Genomic DNA, 19,705 nt, shown 5'->3' on the forward strand with positions numbered 1-19,705 from the left:
TTAAAACATACTAAAACAGTTTTATATTGTTTTTTTATTGTATTAGACCTGATTTTTTTTAATGAAAACTGTTTAGAGGTTTACTACATCAAGCAGAACAGAAATAACCACAACCCCACAAATTTCATTAATACAACTGCTCTATACCAAAATGGGCTGTATCCAAACCTACCCACCCCCTACCCAGAAGACTAAGTTTAGTGCTGAATATAGACAAATGTTACAGCTGTAAAATAAGCTTCATTGGTGGCAAATGATGCAGCAGATGCTATACAGTAGAGAAGCATTCTAGCTCCTTTGCTGATGCAGTGCAAAAGTGATAGAATTGGACCCCTAGCAATTAATTCACCCCAGACTAAGATATATTTTATACAAATTTATCAATGCATGTTATTTAGTACCTATTTATTTATTTCCCTTAAGCGTTTGTTTATGAAAGGCGTGTAGAAGGAAAAGAAGTCAAGCAGAACACTGAAATCCCTTCTGTGAAAGATATACAGTCTCTGTAATCTTTGTATCAAACTTATAGGAAGTAAAAGTGTGTTGACTGCTGATTTAATATGTAAAGTTGGTTTGGAAGCAACTATAGCCAAAACTGGGCTGAAGTGATACAAAGAAAGGTGCATGGGGGGCGGGGGGGCAAACTATCTGAGCTAGATGGCCCCATGAAATCCCAAGAGGAATAGATATGCAGTTTGCCTACACTGGTAGAAGAATATCAGCACAAGTACAGATAAATTATGAATTGCACTCTAACATATGGGAGCCATTTATGTGTGGTTTGTGTTAAGGTAAGGAACTGTTGTGGTCATGATTTATATGCATACTTATCCTACCTTGATGTGAACTCTGGGGAGTACAGTGGGACTCATAGTATTTCTGCTGTTCACAGTCATAGGATTTGCTCTTAAACTGACTTACCACTGTGGACAGTTCTCTAAACCTTGGGGCTCCAAATATATGCTAAAATCCTCAATAGTTCTCTGGAACTTTGTTGAATGGTGTCATAAGGAATTTCTCTTGATGACGAACCAGGACTGTTTAGTAACAGTCTCTTGTGTCTAGCACTGTGTTTTCTTAGCAGATTACGCTATTTTGGGAACCTCTGGGCTTGTTCATCACATTTAATCACTGTTTGGATAACACTGTAATTCCATTATGCTTATTATCTTAACAACTTGAAGTTTTCTCTCACCAGGCCCCAGTACTAGAATAATGCTTCTCTCCTTGAGACACATTTTTTTGCTTCTTCAGATCAAACTATAACAGAGCTTTCAGCCCATAGCCTTGCACTAGATGGCTTTATTTATTTTTTGTACACATTTAAATGGGCTCAGAGGACATCTCAGGTCTGTTATGAGCAGTTTGATCAGTAAAGCAGCAAATGCACCTCTGTGAGATAATGCAACGAGCTAAGCCAATTAGCTATTTTCTAAAGGTTTGGTCAATACATACTAATGAATTGCCTCATACATTTAGCAGCTGGTGGTTTGTCCTTTCTCTGTGTCTGAAAACTGTTAAGTAATTCTAGCAGGGGGCCAATTAATGCTGCAAGTTATACATCATTGTAAAAAAAAAAAAAAGACGTTTGCCCTTCATTTTATACACACACATGCACACACACACACACACACAAACATACACACATATGCAAATGAACACTGTTTACTTTTTAATAAGAAAAGAAAAGGCTCACACTTTTTCCCCATGTCTCTTTTACTTCTGGCTTTTTGGCTTTTGGAAGAGAACAAAATATAATCTCTGTATCAAAATTATAAAAAGTAAAAGTGTGTTGACTGCTGATTTAATATGTAAAGTTGGTTTGGAAGCAACTATAGCCAAAACTTGGTTGAAATGGTACAAAGAAAAGTGTGGGGGAGGGGGGGAGCTATTTGGTATGTCATGATTTGGACCAATAAATCAACAGTGGGAACACTCTGGGATGAAACAAAATCCTTCAAGGTAATTAGGAGTTAGCATGTGAAACAAATACCTGCACTTTAACTATGGAAGCAAATAAATTTTGTGTCACAGTTTCCAAGAAAAATTACACAGGAAAATCCAGACTGATTGTCTAGACATTATATATTCCATGTGGGAAATGGTTTGCCTAAAGCAAATTGCTTTCTTTGACTCCTGGAGATCTTAACACCCCCCACTAGTATACTTTTCAATCTGAGCTACCCCACTTTCTCATTAAGAAACACAAATACTCTCTTGTATTCCCTGATTGTATTTCTGGGCCACAACACACACACACACACACACAGAGAGACTGGCAGACAGAGAAACACACACAAAACTGTATATGCTCTCACAGTCTAGCCAGCATTTTAGTTCAAAAATTGGAATTAAACATGAAGAGATGATTAAAGACAAGTCTATCCAAAGTTTAACATGAAGAATTCTAAAGGTATGACGTTGTTTCTCAAAGGCTTATTTATAGAGAGATGGGAGGTTAATGAACTGCAACTAACAGGCCTGGAACCTTATGTATACAAAACTCAGTATCGCAGTCTAAACTCTCCAGTGACTGAGTCTGACTGCGTAAGGGATGCCACAGAAGTGAGCTGTACTGCAGATTTACTTACAAGACGTTCAAGAAAAAGATGTTAAGTGTAAATGAAATGCTTTTTCTGGCACATGCATCAGGGATCTTTTACACAGGCTAACAGCACCTATAATGATATCAATACAGAACCACTGCTATTGTCTAAGCAAATGAAACTTTCTCAAAACAGTGGTAGGAATATAAAAACTTGGAAATCATTAGTGTCATAGGCATGGAACAGATGTTTCAAAGCCCCACCTATGACTTCTGATTGGCTTTTCACTTACTGCACAGTTAACTTCAACAATTATACCGGCATCAGCACTATGCCATAATATGGGTGCAGTTAATGGACAGTCCTTCCAGCCGATCTTGTCCTTAAATCCATTTTATTTAGTCCATGACAATGCTACAAAGTTAGAGCTACATGTTTGTTTGTAATGAAGAAGATGGTGAGCCCTCCACATTCACTGTGGTTAGGGATGCGGGACCCCTGTGGGAAAACAGATTTTTTAAAAAAACAAACTTTTTTTTAACCTGAGATAACACCGATCTAGGAATTGCTAGGTCCTCCAATGTGTCTCTGTGGTCAACATCTGTCAGAAGCTGACCCCAGAATACTACTGAAGGACTTACAAATGCCAAGAGAAGTGTTTTCTGTAGGAATCTCTAAGTCCTCCAGTGTGACTCTATAGTCAGCTTCTGGCAGAGTCACTCTGGAGGACCTAGAGATATCTAGAGTACCCATATTAATCAAATCTGAATGATCAAATCCGTAAAAGTGAAGGCCACAAATGTGGGGGGGACAACTATACTAAGGGGTAGTGATAGTAGCATTACAAGTCTTTTTCAAACTTCTGCAGAAGTCCAGCAAGAGTAGCCTAGGAGAATTCAGAGGTTGCTGCTCCCCACTCAAGCATGTCACTGTTAGCTAGACATACACTTGGACCAGCTTTCCATTCATTCTAGACATTCCTAAATCAAGCTGTGATGAGTATGGGCTTTAAGAAGGATTTACTGCAGACTACATAGTGCTCTTAGCTCAGCCCAGTTCTCTCCTGTGCCAGGTTCCACAGATCATACTGAAACTGGGTTCCTCACTATATTCATGTGTTTGTGGGTTTTTTGAGGAATGGCGGGACAGTCTCCAGACCATAAGGACTACATTCTTATCAACCCTGGCTCTCTTTCCCAATTCCTTGGCTAAGTTCTCTTTGCCTGATGTACTGGCTGAGTTACTAAGCAATGACCTTCTGAATCCCTCCCGGACACCAGTCTAATATATGTCAAGCATACATGAAAGCAATATCTTTGATCTTCCCTGCCCGTGCCTTTACTAGCTGTTTTGTTCTGGTCAGGCCTTTTCTCCCAGACTATACTTCCAAATAAACAAACAAAACTTCAGAAAATGAACTGTATTCATTGCATGCAGAGCATAATAAACTGCAGTAGGAATGCGCTCAAAAGAATGAGAATAGAGATACTCTGTCACTCATCACTATTCTGGCATGCAAATCATAGTCCTTCAGAAATTTTGCCCAAAAAAAGAGTAAAAGAAACAAAATAAATATAGACAGTGCTACAGATCATGTGTATTCACAAAACAATAATCATTGTAGGAACTACAGTGGTCCCTTCACATTAGCTGGGGTTAGGGGCATAGGACCCCTGTGAAAGTGGAAAAATGACAAATAAAAAAAACACTATTCTTTTAAACCTGAGAAAACACCTCTCAAGAAATCCTTAGGTCCTCCAACACAACTCTATGGTCAGCATCTGCCAGAATGTGACCATAGAATTACACAGGAGGACCTAAAAGTGGCCAGAGAAGTATTTTCTCTATTAACCTCTAGGTCCTCCAGAGCACTCGATGGTCAACTTCCAGCAGAGTTGCATTGGAAGACCTATTATATCAAATCCTCAAATAATCAAATCTGCAAAGGTCAAAGCTGCAAATGTGGAGGGCTGACTGTATTGCATTAGTGCCCAGAGAATATGTAAACCACAATGCAGAGTGGGCAAAGTGGGGCCTGTGGACCACATGCAGCTCTTGGGGTTAGAAAACATACCTTTTGAAGCTCCCTGAAGCTCCCCTCAAACCCTCACAACCCCAAGATTTAAAATAAACACCTCAAACAGCTCAAAGCCTTTGTAATTTCTTTCTACCCTGCTCCAGCACAGCCACCAACACCTCAATTGATCAAAGCCCCCCCCCCTGCTAAAAAAAAGTCCAAACTGTCTGAAAAAGAAACCAAAAGTGATATGATGTCAATTCTAAATGTATTAGGCAACAGCCCGTGGGGTTTTTTTTTTTGGGGGGGGGGGGGAGCAGGGGTGAAAATTGGCCCCCATCCCCTCAGCAGTCAGCCACCTCTGCAGTGATGGATGAAGAGAAGGCTAGAGAAACCAGGATAGAAGCCTCACAATCACAGAAAAGCAGCACATGCAATTTAATGTATCTGGCTTGAAATAATAAATTTAAATGGTCTACTGAAAAGAGTTTACTAGCAAGTGGAGGGGAGAGGAGGTTTAAATACAATCCTTTCCCCCCTCATTCTAAATCTATGTAGCTATTAGTTTTATGACTGACAATTTATGGTGCACTGGAAGAAGGGGACAGGAGTTTCAGGTGCTAAAAATGGAATACATATCAAATTACCCCAACATTAAGGAAAACAAATTCTGCTATTAGTAAATCTTACACACACACACAAAAATTCCATTAAGGAAATAATACTACTGAGTTGGAAAAATGTACAGACTGCCTTACACAATTACTATAAGTATCCCTCTCTGTATGCACATAGCAAAAGAAAGATGGTTGTGAATATTGCCCCTGAAGACCTGCACACTTTCTTCAAGTTCAAGGTATTAAGAAGAGAGAGAGCTAATACTGAAGCTGTTCAACAGTGTGAGAAGTTCTAAACATACTTTGCTCTTGTTTACTCACAAACTTATAGTTAGTGGGAAGGCAAGATATGACCCATACGTTCACAGAATTATCTCCTCCTCCCCCCCACACACACAGCAGTGAAAGCACTGAAGTCCTAAAGGGCCAATTTGACACAGTTCTTTGACAATCTATAGTCAACAGGCTGCACAAACCACTAGTGTACTCTGTTTGACAGGGCTGCCTTCTGTGCTTATGACATCTGATTAGGTACTAGAGGTATTTACATCTTAATGATGCTGGAGTTCATACCAAAGGAGTTTGTCTGTGTCCTTTAATACCTACTAACCACTGTGTCCTGCTTTCTTAGGTGTGTGACTTTAAGTAAAATCTTTCTCATTAGTCAATTGCATTTGGACCTGAAGATGGAAAACAGTCATTAAGAGGCATATGGAAAGTTTCTGCTTGTGTTGATCATACTGCTTCCCTTCTCCCACTAACATTCACCAATCCAGAGTTAAGTCGAAGGCTTTCATGGCTGGCATCCATAGTTTTTTGTGGTTTTTTCGGGCTATGTGGTGAAACGTCAGGAAGAAACTTTTCTGGAACATGGCCACATAGCCCGAAAAAACCACAAAAAAACCAGAGTTAACTTGCAGTATGTTTAAAATAAGCACATACAACCAGCCAGATCAGATTTATGGGGTTTGCTGTAATAAAATCCACATGTTTTGATCTGATAAACTGTCTCTGAGGAATTTATCACACAGAGGGCAAATTGGTAAAATCCTGTGCAGAAACGGGATTTTAAAATCCGGGTGTTGTTTGTACCAGATGCGTTGGCGTGAAAGAGAAACAATATGAAAGTAATCCAAAAAGAAATCTCCTTTGTACTTTCAGAATTTAACAAGATAAAAAGGAGCTGGTTTTGATGACTTTGCGTTCAGGTTATTTGAGCGTTATTTCTCTTTCACACAAACATCATCTAAAAAACATCCCACAAATGTGGCTTTTTGAACTTTTTGTTCAGGCTAACCCCAAAAGTCATGTGAAAAACAACCCACATATGCAGGTTGTTTTCAGTTTAAATTTAGTTTCTGCGTGGGATTCATCCCATGTGAAAAACTCCTGAGATTCATTTGCCAAAGTTAGGAAAAGGTCTTCATTGACCAAAGAAGAAGAAAAAGGGAGAGGGGCAGTTTTTAAGTATTTAAACTTATAGAATTCCAAGAACAGAATCACAAAAGAATTTTCTTCCTTTATGTGAACATAAAACTGAGCAGAAGGTCATATAAAGAAGCTTAGCTGAGAACGAAATAAGAAGACAGAGAAGCCGTTAGGGTTGTCAGGTGAAATAAGGGCTAGGACTCCTGTAACTTTTTTAGTTGTGCAGGAGAATTATTCAGCAAACATTGTTTCTCATGAAAGCTATATCTGTTTAAATTCCCTTCTCTATTAAAGGGGCAGTACATACAGCTCCGAAACAGCAGTCTGCACTCACCCGTTTTAACTGAGGAAGGACACCGCAGCTGACAAACTGTGTGGCGTCCCTCCACAGTAAAAAGAACCTGATTCTTCCAGGTTCTTTTTTTGGCATGTTGTGTACATCATGAGTGCGCCATTGGCACTTGTGATGTACACAACGCACAGCGATGTGCAGAGGCTGTGCGGCGACGGCATCATCATGGTGGCGCCCATGTGGAGAGGACACCATGATGACTATGCCCATATGGACTAGGGTTCAGGAGCGTGTGGTTGCCCTAGTTTCGGCGCAGGCCAATGTGTCTCGCACCAAAGATATCATTAAAGATACAGAGGCCTGTCTCTTGTTCCACCTGGCAATCCTAGGAGTCCTAGCTGTGACAACAACAGCAACAGGACCTGTTCATATTATGTTTTGGCTACCATGCAATTTCCTTGGGAGCTTGTGGGGCTGCCACTGGGCTAAGATTTGATTATCCATTCAAATAGTTTGGGCTATGCTAACAAAACAGAGCTGAGCTTAGACTGACTGTTTGCACAATGGCCCCATTTGCATTAAGCAGGTGCTATGGCACATAGTCTCTTAACTGAATGAAATAAAATAAAAGGTTCTCCATGTGATCAAGCACTCACTCCACTAAGTGAATAGTGTGATTGTTTGCACTAATACAAACCAAAATCCATCAGTGATATTTTTATTGAAAGCTAATAAAGGTATCACTGGTGGATTTTTGTTTGTATTTGTTAAATGGCCAACACAACTACCCCTGCATGTTCTTTACACTAAGTAACGTTCAGGCTAGAAGCGGCTGACTATCCCGCTGTGTTCCAAATCCATTAGGTGCTACTGTTGCTCCTTTTATTTGTATAACAGTGGACCCTTGTTATATGCTGGGGTTTGGTTTCAAGATCCCCTGTGGATAACAAAATCCATGGATGCTCAAGTCCTATTAAATATAATGACATAGCAAAATGGTGTCCCTTATAAAAAATAGAAAATCAAGGTTTGATATTTGAAAGTTATACTTTTTTGGAATATTTTCAAACCGTGGATGATTGAATCTGTGTATAAGAAGGGCCGACTGTATTATTATTAGATAGTCTGTATTACTGTTTATTTAAAGAAATCTCAAAGTAGCTTACAATGACATCTTAAAATAATTTTTAAAATCCAATAAAAATAAAATAATATAAAATATGAGCAAGTTCCAAACTTGACTGTTAGCTTATAGAATCCCATTTATAATTATCTAGAAGCAAAGGCATCCTGTGGGATAGTTTGTGTTTCTGTAGGACAAAATTCTAAGAAGCATAAGTAATTTCCAGTCAGAGGTGGAATGGGTGAAATCTAACAGAAGGCAAATATATGAGCTCTCCAGGGAAACAATTTACTCATTTCCGCAGCAACATCCAGCTCTGGAAAGTTACATAATTCACCAAACAGAGCTCTTCTTTTACTGTACAGTTAATAAAATATGATGATGTCACATTTGCTATCATTGCTTTTAGGCCAATTCATCCACAGTTTATCCAAACATACGCTAACAATTATACAAACCTACTTCTGTATGTACTGTACCATGTCTACTAGATCTAAACATGAAATATGGAGTACCAAATGTCTTGTGTTTTGTGAGGGGAACAGCACTGGAGACACCACCAGATGTGGATATTCTGAGGTAGCTGTACAATATACTTATCATTTATGTCCTTTAATATAGCAGTTTCCCATGGAATAAACTCCCGTTGGCCAACTGTTGCAACAAAAAAAGCAGAGAGCCTTGTGACGTTTTTTAAATTGACACATTTTATTTGACCAATGCCTTTACAGACTACAACCCACTTTATCAGATGTATCACACAAAGTGGTCTGTAATTCAAGCCAAATAAAATTTATCTGTCTTTAACATAGAAGTTTTGTTTAATACAGCAGTATGCCCAATAAGCCAAGGATATGACTAACATCCATTATTTTTGCTTAACCAGTGCAGTGAACAACATGATAATGACTCCTACTATTTATTTCAATTTGTTTTTTTAACCATGACTCATAGACCAAGTGGGGTAGGGATGTAGAGGAATTCGTATATGGCAAAACAAAGGGAAAATGAGCTAAACCTAAACTGAAACATTTTATATCTGTAGTTGGCTTCCAGATATGCCTAAGAATAAGAAGTGCCTAGAGTCTATCAGAGAAAGATATATGATTCCTCCATATTAAAAACATTCCAGGGAATGTTTACAAACTAAACACACACCGACTGGTTGCTTTTCCTAAAGGGGAAATCCAGGATTTAAGGAGCTTCAGACGTCAGAGAGAGTGTTTTTGGGCTGGCAAGCAGGTTAACCTGGTAGGCTCTCTCAGATTCAAATTTTCCCCAAAGAAACTGGGATCCTAAAGAAAGTGAGGATAGGGTAGCCTCCCATATGTTTTCCACTGAGAGCCTACCAGAAAGCCATACCCTCCGACATTTCAGATGAAATTGGGACACATGTGGCCAAGCAACATCAGAATGTGGCGAAGATCACCAAATTTATTACTTGGCGGGGGGGAAGGCAAGCTAGGAGAGGCTGCAGCAGTTTGCTTTTGCCTAAACGTAAAGCTAAAGGCACAATTCTACTCCTTCCTCTCTGCTACCTGCAGCTGAGTTAATCTGAGCACAAACTACTTCTGCATTTCGAATTCAGTTTGTGGCAGGTGAAGCAAGCCACGAAGAAAGGGAGAAACTGGAAGGAGGAAAAAGAAATGGGGACATTATTAAGCCAGCTGAAAAAGTGTGATGGCAGAGGATTAGTCATAACTGTCTCTGCAAATCAGGACAGTTGTAGAGTATGGGATGCTGGGCATGGCCCTCTTGTACCAATTGATTCTCTGAATCAGGAATATTCTAGGCCGTTCTGTGAATATCCCAATTATAGCTACCTACCGTTCCAATCAACAGCCCACTGGCCAGGCAATCAAAGGGGAGCTAATGCTTCATAATTTCCAGTGGAAAGTGTAAGTCTTGACCGTTGTCTCCCAGGCTATCAGACATTTGGGAAGAAGCAGTTGTAGCCAAAACAATGGAGATCCTTGTGGCACTTGTACAACAAAAAAGGCAAGCAGAGGCTCAGGATTCCTTTACTGATATGAGTAAATATTCCAGTTACTTTCTTGCCTCAGGAAGAAAATATAATGAAAACACTCAAACTGGAATACTGTATTGAATTAGGATATTTAGTATTCAAATAATAAATGAGATTACTTTCATGTCCTCCTAACCCCAAGAATCCATGGTATGTAATAATACTTTGCTTATTTTATTACTTTGGCAGCTCTTCAAAATGGGCTAAGCAATAGTGGTTTACTCATGGTGCCTTATGGCTCAGCAGGGAGTTTTAATTGATGGCCCATATATCTAACCTATGGATACAACCTAGGCAGACATTCCCAGTGCTGTGTACAAAAAAAGAGAAAATGTACAAACTAACCACTCTCTTTTATAGATATGTTAAACATCTTCCATATTAACATTCTGCAATGGGACACTCAGAGGGAAGGTAATGTTGGAAAGGCAAATGTTTCTAATTACAGATGGTTGTGCTTATGCCAGTGATGCACAACCACTAGACTCAACTGGGACTCCATAGTAGACAAGATTTATTAACCACGGAACTGCTGAAATGAGCATTTCATTTTACAGTGGAGGACAGTCTTTAAAAAGAAAATTAATCTTTAGGGTCAAAGCAAATGTAATATTCCATTACTTCATAGATCAAATGCTTGGATTCCAATATTTATGATTCAAAGTTCACAGCCAGAGATGAACGTCTGTTGAGGAGGCTTGGATTTGTTATAGAGCAAAAAGTATGCATTGCTCATAAGCACCATGCAGAGCTGGCTTTCCATTAAAGAAGAGTGAAGTGACCACAACCTCAGTCAGCAAATTCTAGTAGATAGGCTGTTCCTCTTGAGCCCCCAGATACCCACTTCTATTGGAAGTGTTGTATGGAACACAGCCTCTGTTGCCTCCATTGCAAAGAACACCATCCTATCATTTGCATGGGGGTATAATTCAGTTTTCCATCCACTCGTCCAGTCAGTTTCTGTACTTGGAAATGGAAGAAGGTGCTGCCTTATTTATTTATAAATATTTATATGTTAATTAGAGGGATGTGCATTGATAAAACATATAATAGACACAAGACACAAATTAACATGTACTGTTTATGAGGTCCATGAAATAGAGGTTAGGCTGAACTAACATCAAAATGCTCTCTCCTCTTATCTTCACTGCAAGCAGTAAAATGCTTTAGGTCAGTATGAGTGCCTTGCATGGAAAGACTGAAGCTGTGAACATGATTCTATGATTCTTACCAATCAACCATTTGCCAAGAAAAGGTATCTGGGAAATGGACATTATCTGCCTGCCCACATTTGTAAAGAACTGAGCTGAGGAATTTTACCTTTTCCAGAGGTTTCTAAATATGCAGCCCTAGGTGCTGAATCTGTGAGGGAAACTTCAAGGGAAAAATTCATTTGTACAACCAGTTCTCTCCACATAGAGATATCAGCCCAGAAACCTGCTAAGGGCCTGTCTACACTGGCCAGACTTGGACTGAATGACTCTTTCAAAAGATGATGACTTCAAATGGAAGACTGTCCTCCAACTATTCTCCAAACACATGACTGCTCACTGCAAAGTAGAAATCCTAGCTGCTGCTTTTTTTCCACTCCAAATTGAAGATGCTGGTGGGGACATTTAAAGCCCTAAATGGTTTGGCACATTGATACTAGAAGGAACACTTCTCCTTATACACACACCAGCCCAGAAATTGAGGTTGGTAGGAGGGGCCCTCCTATGTCTCACCAATGGGGCCAATACAAAGTGGGGAAACTGGGGAAAGAGACTTTTAGCCTGTGGAATGCCCTCCATTTGAAGGTCTGATTGGTGCTAATGTTGATTCCTTTCCAGCACCAAGCTAAAATATCATTTTTTAATAAAGCTTTTGGGAACTAATTTATTATGTGGTTTTAAACTGTTGTTATTTTTAAAGTAGATTTAACTTGCTTTTAAAGTGGTATTAACTATTGTGATGTTTACTATGTTTTTATAGGAAGTGTTCTAAATCATTTATATTGTATGCCACCCTGAGATACTGTTATAAAGGGCTGTAAATAAATAAAAAATAAATTAATATTTCCATTTCTTGCAAAGGGAAACTATCTGTTTACACACACACTCATCTCGGTTCATATACTGTATAGCTGAGCATCAGTACCAGAGAACAAATCATAGCATGGAAGGCTGATCTGAGATTATGTTGCCTTGGCCTGATTCTACAGGTGCTATGAGACATTCCTGCTCAGGCATGCCTAAGAAGGGTTTGGAAGTCCTTGGATGTGATTCTGGCATTCAGCTTAATAACTGAACAGGCTAAGTCGAGTATTAGTCCCAATGTGTGTGTGTGCGCGCGCACACACGCGCATGTGCCTTCAAGTTCCCTGTTGACTTATGGCAACTTTACAATTGACTTTAGGCAAGGAGTACTCATAGGTGGTTTTGTGGTTTCCTTCCTCTGAAATATAGCCTACAGCACTTGGTATTTCTTTGCAGTCTCCCATCCAAGTATTAACCAGGTACTAATCACCTTGCTTAGCTTTGAAGATCAGATGTGGTCTGATGCCTTCAGAGTATTTAAGTCCTATCCCAACTAGAGAAGGTCCACTGAAATGAAAGGGATATATATAAGTGCAAATTAGCAAGTTTATTTCAATGGATCTACTCTAGTTGGAGCTAACACTAGATTCAGCCCAATGCAGTTAATTAATTCTACAGTCTTTACTGCAGACAAATAAAGGGAGGTATCAACACATTGGAATGAGCAGCCTAGCTTGGCCCTGTATGAGCAGGAGAACTACATGCTCTGTGGCTCTCTAGGCTTCTATACTGTAAAGACTGGGAGTACTTGGCCAGTGTTGCTGAAATGCAACTCACTGCCATGTACTCTGAAAATAGTTTTGATATATCATGGCACTTTCATCTCAAGATATTTGATCAAAGCTCAGACAAGTTCATGCAAGACACACTGTTTCCAGTATGATTCAAGTACTGCTATTTCACTGAAGTATCGCAAAATTCCCTTTGGGCCCAACAGTCCATCACAGAGGTGTTTGCCAAATCTATTCTGAAGGAAACTATGCACAAGATAAGAGACACACCCTCCACCTGCTTAGTACAGACAGTGACATTCTTCATGTCTGAAACAGTGATTGCATTAAGTGTGTGAATGGAAGCAGATGACTCCTCCCACCCCCTGCTTTCCCTTTCTTCCAGAAACATGGATGTACACTGGGGAATTACCAAAGTTTAAGGTCACCACTCATATCTAAAACTGGATTGCACTACATACTGTAGTCCTGTTCAGGCATTCACCTGAATGCATGGAGGGCTAAAATTGTGGATGTGAAAGTGATGATATAAATAAGCTCTGGCCCCAAGCTCCCAGAAGTAAGACATTCCTTCATATGTTGAGCATGAAAAACTGAAGGGGATTTGGAAGCTGGATCCTGTTGAACAAGCATACAAAATTCACAAGATTGCGAGCCCTGCCTTTTCATGTTTTCTAACCACAGGTGCTCTGTAACCACAAAACAGTTACAAAGCCTTCTTCAAACCTTCACAAAGGTTGAAGACATCCGCAATATCTGGGGAAAGGGCTTATATGTGTGCCCATGACCCCACTACCTGTTTAGCTCTTCACACTTTCAGGAAAATAAGTGTATCCAAATTATCCAACTGACATGGTAATGTACCACTTTAATTATCATGACCTCATCCTATGTAATCCTGGGCTTTGTAGTTTTGTGTGACAGAATTCTCTGGCAAAGATCTCTAACAATGTGGTCCAAACAAGTGTAGTAGAATATCCTAAGTCTCTTACCAGACTACAAATCTCAGTTGGAGCTATGACAGTTAAAGTGGATTCAAAGTGCTATAATTCACAGTGTGACAACCAATGACAACCAATAAATTCCTAGGTTAATTATAGAACAAAATAAACTGGTAAGTCTTTAGGGACTGCTTGGTGGACTACAGTGGGGCCCAGTGGGCATTGGCTGGAAGAGAGTTCCACAAATAGGAGGCTGCTACCTAGAAAGCCTTGTTGTTCACCGACTTTGCTGCTATGACTGGCAGATACGGAAGTAGGGTTTCCAGTGGTGAATTCAGAGTGGAGATAGGTTGGTAGGTGTGAGGGTGATCCTTTTTTGTTGTTACAAGCAATTCATTAGCCCTGTTCATGTGAATGAACAGTGAACACTGAATGTGTAGGAAAGGGAGAGGAGTCAACACAACTTCCACACTTTTCATGGCATTTCCAACAGAACATACATGCACATAGGTTGTACACATGCAGGGTACTTGGCTGTGCAGAGACAATTTGTGTGTGTGTGTGTACAGTTTGTTTATATGTAAATTGTGTACCAGAGAACTGAAAGAGGGCTGAACTTGGAAACACAATCTCATTTCTTTCTTCCCTCCTTATGTGGACTGTTCTTTGAATGTCTGTATGGACAGACACTGAATAAAGAAAAGGCATGTACTAATTCATAGTGATTAATACTGGAAGAATACAATGACAGCATGGTATAGTGGTTTGAACATTGGACTATCACTCTGAAGATCATGGTTTGAGTGCCATTTGGTTATGGAAAACCACTGCATGAACTTAGACGAGTTACGCATCTCAGCCCCACAAAATCTTGTGATAGGTTTGTTTAAGGCACACAACAAACATTACCATAAACTGGGTAAACTGGGAGTGTTGAGACTTGGGTAAAATCATCTAAGGTTCTATAAGGGCTGATTCACCCATGTACATTCAACACTTGGGCATTGCCTTATTAAGTGAAAGCTGACATGGATAAATTGCCCATTAATTATGCAACATCCTGGAGCACACTCCAGGGCAAACACTGGACACTACTATTCCAGCAGGTCATAGATTCAAGAAGAATAAGTGGTCAATGCAGTTAAGTTGGCCAGTAGAAATTTACTTATTTCAAAAATGTTTCAGAGCAACCATATGATACAATGCATAAAGAGCTGGGAGTCACAATAAGTGATCAAACTGCCATGTGGCTAAAGAGGAACAATTACTCCATAAAATTAGAGCCACCTGCAAAGACGGGTAAAATTATTAGTCTCTATGGCCTCAGTAAAACCAACAAATCCCAGTGTTTGGGATGCTGTGGGGAAGGTGCAATAGTGGAAAGAATATAAAATCAGATAAGAATTTTGGTTTGATGGGAGCTAAGTGTGTGGAAAGAGTTCAGGACAAACTGTGACTGTATTGTTTTTTGTGGGTTTTTCGGGCTATGTGGCCATGTTCCAGAAAATGGCCACATAGCCCAAAAAACCCACAAAAAACTATGGATGCCGGCCATGAAAGCCTTCGACTTTACATTGTGACTGTATTTTAACTGATGTTTTATGTTGCATTGTGTGTGTGCATGGAGTCAGCATGAGTTTAACTTACTTTTTAGATACAAAGAAATAGTTGTGTTTGTCTGCATCAGCACACAAGAGATCTTGTAGCACCTCTGAGGCTTATTGAAAGGAAGGCATTTGTAGTATAAGCTTTCGTAAACTCAGTCTACTTTTGCATTTTAAGAAGCAAACAGAGTCTACAAAACCTTATTCTGTAAACCTTTTTTTCTCACAGTGAGCCTCAAAAGGGCTACAAGATCCCTTTGTTTACTTGTTATATAATAAGTCTTTTCTGATTATTTTCTACATCTCTGAATATATTTTCACTTAAGAATTAATGAAGATAATTAGTCATGCTTTAACACACCAATTTGTTTGGTATAGGTCACCTTGAGTTCCAGGTACAAGATCCAGGGAGAATCTGAAGGGGAAACAGTTGAGTGACAGAAACCCAAGGGCTGGAACTGTAGGGATCACCTGGAGAGGGGTTCTGTCACATCTCCTAGGACTTGGTTTCTAGCCTTTTCAACATCCTGGTTGATCTTCTCTATGCACACACTTCAGTTCTCCATCTTAAATTGAACAGAGTATTCCAAATATCCTGTACAGAACCAGATTAGGTAGTCCACATACAACATGACCAATGCAGAACAGAGCAGAACAGAAGACTACACTAGCTTCTTCAGCAACTCACCGTTGCCTCTCATTCAGCTGTGTGATTCTCCATAACAGCTGGATGCTTTTCACATAAAGTAATCCCAAGACATGTCCCCCACACATTCCCTATGCCTTTCTTTTATTATTTGTAACCAAATGCAAGACTTTATATTTATCTTTGCTGAATTATACCTTGTTGGTTTAAACACAGTATTTCAGCCTGTCAATATCATTCTTAATCTTGAGCTTGTCTTCTCTGGTATTAACTACAATCCCACATCATTTTCCACATTTGATAAGTATCCTCAATATTATTTTGCCCGATACCCTTATAAAAATGTAAAAACACAAAAAAACAAAAAACAAGGTCCCAAGTGAGCTATGTGGCAGAACACTTTGTGTCTCCTTCCATGTGAAAGCAGAGCCACCTCATCAAAATCTAAACCAGAGGTGAGAATCATATGGCTGTCCAGATATTGGTGGACTACAACCTCCAGCAGCCCCAGCCAATAGAGTCAATGATGAAGAATGCTGGGAGTTGCAGTCCAACAACATTTGGAGGGCCACAAGATTTCCAATCCTAATCTAAAACAAAATACTGTCTAACACCTTTTTTAATTTCCTGAATTAACACAAAACCAGACGAAATCTTAACATGACTATAAACTTTATGATGGATTTAATCCAGTTATTTTATGGGGTACTCATCAGTATTAACTCAAGTTTTTATTATATTCTCTCTGTGTGTGTGCCTTATAGGAAGCCCTGGTGGTGAAGTGGTTAAATGCCAGTACTGCAGCCACAAGGTTGTAAATTCATTCCCAGGCAGGGCTCCAAGATCAACTCAGCCTGCTATGCTTTCATAGGTTGGTAAAATAAGTTCCCAGCTTGTTGGGGCAATTGGCTTACACGTTGTAAACCGCTTAGGGAGTGCTAGTTCACTGATCAGTACAGAAGTGTACTTGCTACTGCTATTGCCTACAGCACTTGCATAGGCTAGTACTACCCAGGGCTGACCCTGTTTAGTTTCCATGATCAGACAAGGTCTAGTATCTTTCAGGTATCATATGATCCTGAATCCAATAAATACATTGTTATTCTGTTTACTGAAGGTACCAACTTTGGTGGATACTTGTCATGTCCAACAAGGAAAATGGTGGACTATGGGAACACTAATGTACCATCCTCAAATACTAATTTCAAACTGAATCAATCTTCTGTGAATTCAAGTAACCCCAAAGCTGTGCTCAGTAAGACAAGCGTCCCACTGCTTTTCCTTGAAGGATTTAAGTATAATTAATTGGCCCCTTTCCCAAATTAAAATGTGGCAGAAAATGTTCTGCTAACATTTTTGCTAGCTTTTGCTTTAAAAAAGTGTGACTGTTCAATGTGTGTTTTAAAAGATACTTAAAGTACTTAAATATTTTGAATATCCAATATCCAGATTAAGTTTGGATGACTGAATTCCTGTTCATTCTCCACCTACTTTTTTTCTACCCTTTCCCAAAAACCTTAAATTGTGTTTTACTATAATGAATCATTCAATTGCATGATAGCTAAGAAAAATCCTAATCATTCTCCTCATATCTATTTGTCAATAAAACATAAGGACAGTATCAGCAGCAGCAAAAGGAAGGAGAGGAAAGTTGTTGCTGTTGTTGTTACTGGCCTATCACCCAAGGGATAGCTTGCTGGTCTTTACAGCCCTAGAGAGACACAGGTATGGCTCACAGATAGACAACAGCTTTAGCAACTAAAGATGGCTTGCCAAGTCCTTGTCATATCTTCATACGCATGTAGGAGGTGTGGAATTTCCTTCCTCTGTTTCATGAGTTCTGAGTTTACCGTATGAAAAAGGAAGCCATGAAGTTCCTGGATAAATTTTATAATGTTTTAGAGCCATGCTACTCAAAGTGGTGGTTCCTGAACTAGTGCTGGTCTCTGGTGAGTTTCCATCAAAGACAAAAACAACTGTAACCAATCACCACAAATATGGGGGCCAGTCCCTGACACACTGGAAAAATGTAATTCCCAGTCCCCTACATCAGATAGCCTGAGAAGCACTGTTGTTTTTTTCACTGGGACTTTTGGCTCAAGGTAAAGACAACTGAGTGCTAGAGCCAATGATAAGCACAGCCACATCTGATGGTGGTCACATTGCTGCACGGAACAAAGCAATCTCCTAGCCAAGAGCTTCTGTAGCTATCTGGTGTGGGGGAGCAGCAGTTTCTAACAGGATCATATTTGTGCCCATGGGCTACATTCGTTTCTCCCCCCCCTCCCCCCTGGAAACTCTCCAGAGACTCGCAGCTGATAGTTTGTGGACCAACACTGGTCAATGGACCACGGCTTTGAATAATACTTTCCTTTCTCCTGGGAGAGGTGCTGTAATTTAATCCATGTCCAACACTCTTTTCACTGTACCATGAGTGAGCTTTTTTAAAAAAAAAAATGTTGGGATCAGGAACATGAGGGAATGCCACCAGTACAAGCGCTAAGGAAACACACACTCATTTAAGACACATTCAGCTACTTCTGTATATCAGATGTTGCAGTAAAATCCTGCATTTGTCTCAGCTTATACAGAAATTTTTATTTACCCTGATTGCTGACATACAATGAAGTCACTCATGGAAAATTAGCTGTCTGGAGTCTTTCACGAACATTTATGGATTTGTCTCATCTCATCCTCCAAATTTTGATTTTCTGGGGCTCGTGTGACCTTGTGGAGGGTGCACCTTCCCCAGAAGACTAACAGTCTTCTGCTCAAGACTGGCAGTCAGCCAGCCCAGTCCACATTCCTAATTAGGTACAGGCTGCCCTTTGCAAGAGTACGTGTCGAGGCCACTTTTATAGGAAGCTATATGCAATGTCTATTGAACACTAACATCTGCAAGGACAGGCTTCAGCGTGATTTATTCCATCTGTGTCTAAAAGGGCTGGAGGACAAGAAGCCAGATAGTTTTGCATTTACTTATTTATTTATTTGCAAATATTTATCTGCTTCTTAGATCCCAAAATTTCACAGTTGTTTACATTAATGAAACAAAACATAGATACACAAAACACATCAAATAAATTATTTTTGAAATCTTGGAAATAGCTATCAGGCTAGCCTAATTAGAGAAGACTTGTTCAGATAAGGATGTTTTTAACATGTGTTAAAAACTAAGGACATTTGAAGTATATATGTAAGATCTGGTACTACCAGGAAAGCTACAAACAAGTTTAACAGCCACAAAAACACAAGGGAGTCCAGATGCAACACCAAACTATGCTTAGGAAGATGTCAAGTCTGGCCTCCATAGCAGACAAGAGGTTTTCCCAGTCTTTTCTGAAGGTGCTGAGGACTGAATGTGGCACTTTCTACATCAGAGCATATGCTCTACTATGTTTATTTCATTTTATGTTATTTCATTTATAGCCCACCTTTCTCCCAGAAAGGGCCCAAGGTGTCTCACAGATAAAAACAGTTAAAAATGTTACAACAACAATGTAAAAACAATTCAAATCATCTTGCTAAAACAATATAAAATTGCATTGAACATACAAAAGTTTTTAAAATTTAAATAAAATCACTGAGCTATGGTCCTTTCCCAAGGTGGGAATGAACAAGCAGAAGAGAATAATAAAATCATGGTGTTCCCCTTTCTG

At 39.5% G+C, this 19,705-nt stretch overlaps 1 protein-coding gene across 1 annotated transcript in view; it reads right to left on the bottom strand.

Annotated features, from left to right (window-relative positions):
• Positions 1-19,705, bottom strand: part of TGFBI (transforming growth factor beta induced) — a 64,057-nt gene that overhangs the window by 32,729 nt on the left and 11,623 nt on the right. The gene's annotated exons all lie outside the window — the stretch shown is intronic.

The sequence above is a fragment of the Sceloporus occidentalis genome, unplaced genomic scaffold (genome assembly GCF_023333645.1).
Source record: "Sceloporus occidentalis isolate IW3139 unplaced genomic scaffold, rSceOcc1.0.p SCAF_1, whole genome shotgun sequence".
In the NCBI taxonomy this organism is placed as follows: domain Eukaryota; kingdom Metazoa; phylum Chordata; class Lepidosauria; order Squamata; family Phrynosomatidae; genus Sceloporus; species Sceloporus occidentalis.